Source organism: Capsella rubella, unplaced genomic scaffold, assembly GCF_000375325.1.
Source record: "Capsella rubella cultivar Monte Gargano unplaced genomic scaffold, Caprub1_0 scaffold_12, whole genome shotgun sequence".
Lineage (NCBI taxonomy): Eukaryota > Viridiplantae > Streptophyta > Magnoliopsida > Brassicales > Brassicaceae > Capsella > Capsella rubella.
The window spans coordinates 205,986-210,693 of NW_006238912.1; the positions used below are offsets into that span (position 1 = coordinate 205,986).

At 36.9% G+C, this 4,708-nt stretch overlaps 1 long non-coding RNA gene and 1 pseudogene across 3 annotated transcripts in view; one reads left to right on the forward strand and one right to left on the reverse strand.

Annotated features, from left to right (window-relative positions):
- LOC111829465 overlaps nt 1-2,423 on the forward strand; it is a 15,185-nt gene extending 12,762 nt beyond the window's left edge. For all 3 annotated transcript variants that reach the window (XR_002832882.1, XR_002832884.1, XR_002832883.1), the window contains 2 exons: nt 1,608-2,170; nt 2,275-2,423. This is a non-coding gene — a long non-coding RNA (uncharacterized LOC111829465). The remainder of the gene's footprint in view (nt 1-1,607; nt 2,171-2,274) is intronic.
- Nucleotides 2,424-2,491: 68 nt separating this feature from the next.
- On the reverse strand, nt 2,492-3,541 carry LOC111829468 (annotated as a pseudogene).
- Nucleotides 3,542-4,708: the final 1,167 nt, after the last annotated feature.

Genomic DNA, 4,708 nt, shown 5'->3' on the forward strand with positions numbered 1-4,708 from the left:
TATGGAACTAACCCTTTATCTCCCATAGATTTAGCACCTTTACCTCAGATAGAACAGGCTTGTCAAGTTGGGTTAAGACGAGGAGAAGTCATAAGGAAGTTGCATGAAAAAGCAAAAGACAACTTGGAGAAGAAGGCCGTCGACAACAAACGCAAAGCTGATCGAGGAAGAAAAGAAATGTTATTTTAACCAGGAGATTGGGTCTGGTTACATATGAGGCCTGAGAGGTTTCCAACACAAAGAGCATCCAAGCTATCACCAAGAGGCGACGGACCATTCAAGATCCTCGAGAAGATCAATGACAATGCTTACCGTTTGGACCTACCTAATGAGGTAAAAATTTCTCATACTTTTAATGTCGCTGACTTGTCTGCTTATGATCCAGGAGATTCAGTTTTGAGGGCAAAACCTTTTGAAGAGGGAGGGAATGATGCGGACATCGATTATCCTGTCCAACCCGCTGAGCTAGATCAAGTACCAGATCCTGTACCACACCCTGTACCAGTCGTCCCAGTAGGTCCCATGACTCGTTCAAAGTCTAAACAACTTAGAAAGAGGTTCAACCTAGCAGTACAAGACATTGTGAGCTCACTAGAGCTGAACTACGTCAACTGGTCTGTACCACCTTTACTCCATCACGACGGATATGATCCCACCACCGAGGAAGAGCTTGCTGAAGCATTCACCCAAATGAGTCTTGAACATACCATTTCCCCAGGTATGAATTCTCCTTTGACAGGTCAAGAAACCTCTAGAATCCAAGAGAAGACAATGGAGTCACAAGAGACGAGCAAAACAAGCTTCGAGAGTGATCGAGAGAGTGAAGATCAAGAACAATACATCAAGGACTTGGAAGAGCTTCAAGAGACTGATCAAGCTACCCAAGAGAAACTCCAAGAAGCCATCTACTTCAAGAAACCAACAAACAAACATGCACCTGACAAGACCCCTGAAGTAGATCAAGACGTAGTTCAGAGAACATTAATTGGGCCTAGATCGCATCCAGGTAAGTTCTATTCAGTATTTTCGATATTTGCAGGTCCACTAAGCCCCAACAACGGCTAGAATATGTGCCCTTCAAGTGAGTTTAAGTGTGCACAATTAGTTTCTTTATTTTGTCATTTTCTTTCCAAAAAACAATGGGTTTTGTGTTTGCTTTTTATTTGTTTCCTTTTGTATTTCTTTGCATTTATTTTTGGCCCTAGGGCTAGCTGATGGACTCTTATAAAGTCCCCCAGCAGCAGTTGTACGATTTTTTCACCCTATTATCAATAAAGAACCCGAATTTTCTTTACTTCTTCTCTTTAAGTGTTCTTAAGAGAATAAGCTTGTTCTTTGTCTTGTGTGTGTGATTCCACAAGGCTAAGATCGTGTACTGTATCAGAGACCAATCACATCTCTGTGGTGTACTTCAATCCGCCAGCACTTCCCCTTCATTCGATCCCACACGAGAGAAGCGACCGCCATCGTGTCAGATCTACATCAACGACCATCTTTCCTACACAAGAGAGAAGCGACCGCCAACTTGTGTAGCCATCATATCTATCCTGATACAAGCTCACCATCGAGTCTTGTATCAGTACTCACCTTTCTAATGATTTGAATAGGATCTTACAAGATTTGTATGATGAGTACAGCAGAAACAGTTTATTGAACAAGAATAGTAGTGGTGGGTTATTTTTCTCATAATCAAGCACAAGGACCGTTGTCACAGTTCCAAGAGCAAGTTCCACCTGATTTTTGTGTGAGAACAGGTATAGTTGATATGGAAAACATATTTGATGAGATTGTGATGGAAACATGGATTCACAATTCTTCTAATGAGTTGGAGATATACTTAACGGATAAGGTGGAGAAACCAAGTATTCTAAAAGGTGCAGAATACGATTTGTTATCTTGGTGGAAGGTCAACAGTGGGAAGTATACGGCTCTATCAGTAATAGCTAAAGATATACTTGAAATGCAAGTGTCTTCCGTGGCTTCAGAATCTGCTTTTAGCATTGTGGTAGAATTTTAGATCCTTATAGGAGTTGTTTGACACACTATATGATTGAAGTGTTGATCTGCACTGAGCAATGGCTAAAATCAGAAATTCACATCAATGAGAAAGGAGTCTCTGCAATACAACATTTGCTTTCAGAAGTTGAGTACGATGATGAACTTATGAGAGGTAACTTTGATTTTGATTGCTAAATTGTTTCTAGTTTTCAGTTTATAAGTTTGAATTTGATTATGAAATTGTTGTGCTTACATTTTTTTTATTTTCTTATATAGAGTTTGAACCTGAATTCACACATTTGGACAGCTAATCTTGAGAATGAGACAAAGATGGTCTTTAATCTTTATACCAAGTTAGCAAGTCACAACTCTCAAAGTTTAGTTTAAGCATCGAGACTCTACATTTTACCACTGTTTAAACTTTAAATTATTAATTGACATTTGTTTTTTTCTTTCTAGGAAATATCAAAACAAAGACATCATTCATCCGTTTCCTAGTTTTACTTTTTTGAACATTAGACTTGTTTTTTATTTTTTTCCAGTTCTCTACTTCTAAGTTCTATCTATGTTTGAACTTTGAATAAGTCTTTGCTTTTTCTGTGACTTGGATTCTTTATCACTACTTTATTCACTTCAGTTTTTGAATTTTAAATTTGGAATTTGGAGTTATATTCCCTGTTTGGTGAGGCTTTTATGTGGTTTTGTTATATCAACTGCATGTTTTAATATGAATTTGTATGGTATAATGCAGGTTTTCGGGTAATTAATATACATTTTGGGTATTTGGGTCGGGTTCTACCCAAGCCGAACGGAACCCAGTTTTATTGGGTATTTACAGGGGTTTCAAATTTGTTACCCAAACCGACCCGAATCCGCTATTACCCACCCCGAAACCAAACCGAATGTCTAAAATTACCCAATGGGTTTTAGATTCATAAACCCATAAAACCCGAACCCGGCCCAAAAGCTCGTATGCCCAGGCCTACCCTTAACTTTTAGCTCAATCGGATTCCTCTTATTACCAAAAGGAGAAGCAAAGTGTCATCATAGACATAATGATTCTCTTCTTCAAGCTTTGGTCCAGTAAAAGAATCCAAGAACTTTGCCCCCAACATTCTTTCTCATAGCTTCTTCATGGTCCATAATATCCGTAGATGTTGTAAGAACAATGTAGCCAAACTGCAAAATTCAAGAACACAATGTAAGATAACCAAAGTTTAAAGATTTCTCTACATTAAAACAAATACTAAAACAAAGCAAAACCAAGATAACATAAGGCCACAAAACAAATTCCAGGCCTTGTATAAGGCACAAGAACTAGTATAAAGAGAACAAGACTAAAGATTAGCATGTCTGGAAGGAAGAAGACGAGCAATCCAACCTTCAATCTCTTTAACTCCAATATTAAAACGAGGACTGATGACTCCAAATTTGTTTGTCATCCATTAAGCTCAACAACGATTTACCAGACCTTCCTCTTCCCTCTCTTCTCAGCATTGTAGATATTGATAAGAGCATCATTAGGCACACTAATGCTCACCATTCTTCAAAACATTTCAACCTGTAACCCAAGAACAAAACAAGATCTTGTTACCAATACACTGTCATAATATATGAATATCCGGTCACAATATAATTTTGAAGAAAATGATTCTAATTTCAATATGTCACAATAAAATCGTCACAAACTCATGTTAGTTACAAAAAGGTCACAACATATTATGACGGCTTATAAGAGTAACAAATCATTAGTACTTGTGACGAATGTTAAATAGTCACAAAAAGACACAATTTATGAAAACTAAAACTGTCACAAATATGATACAAAATATGACAAAATAATAGTCACAAATATGATACAAAAGTGACCCACAAACGGTTACAAATATGATACAAATTGTGATGGGAAAATAGTCACAAAAATGATAGAAAATATGACCCCACCTAAACTGTCACATATATGATACAATATATGACCTACAAATTGTCACATATATGTCACAAATTACAACCATCATTGAGTCTCTAATTTTTCATATTAAGATCACTATTCCGAAAATATTAGTGACTTGATTGCTGTCACACAATTATCAAAAATTGTTACCTTTTTGTGACCTTTTTCTTGTAACAAATTGTTACCTAACTTTCTTAAAACCTGACAAATATTTTGTCACTATACAATTCCAAATTTTCTAAACAAATTTTAATAGAAAATAAATACCATATTGAAAATTAACTAGCAAACAACGATATATATAAATAACAAACTAAAAATATTCACATAAAAAGTTAGTTGATATGTATATATTTTACCACTTATGAGCTTGTGTTTATCATCTTTTCAACATCATTAACTTATTCAATTGCACCATTTTTTATCTCTTTTGCATGTTTTGCATACTTAGGTAGGTTTTACGCATATCATGCATGCATTCTGCAATTTGGAGCATTTTCAGGTACTTAAGTGAATCTAAAGCAGAATCAAGCATGTCACTCGATGTACACACTCGAGTGATACGATCGAGTAGCAGAGGTGATGCAGAGCGGTTTCAGATGTCACTCGAGTGAACCGATCGAGTAGCAGAAGAGATGCATGCGAAGTTCACATGTCACTCGAGGTGCTCACTCGAGTGACACCATCGCGTAAAAAGTGCCATTCGAGTAAGCTGCCTTCACAAGCCAGAGTCAGCACGTCACTCGAGGCATTCAG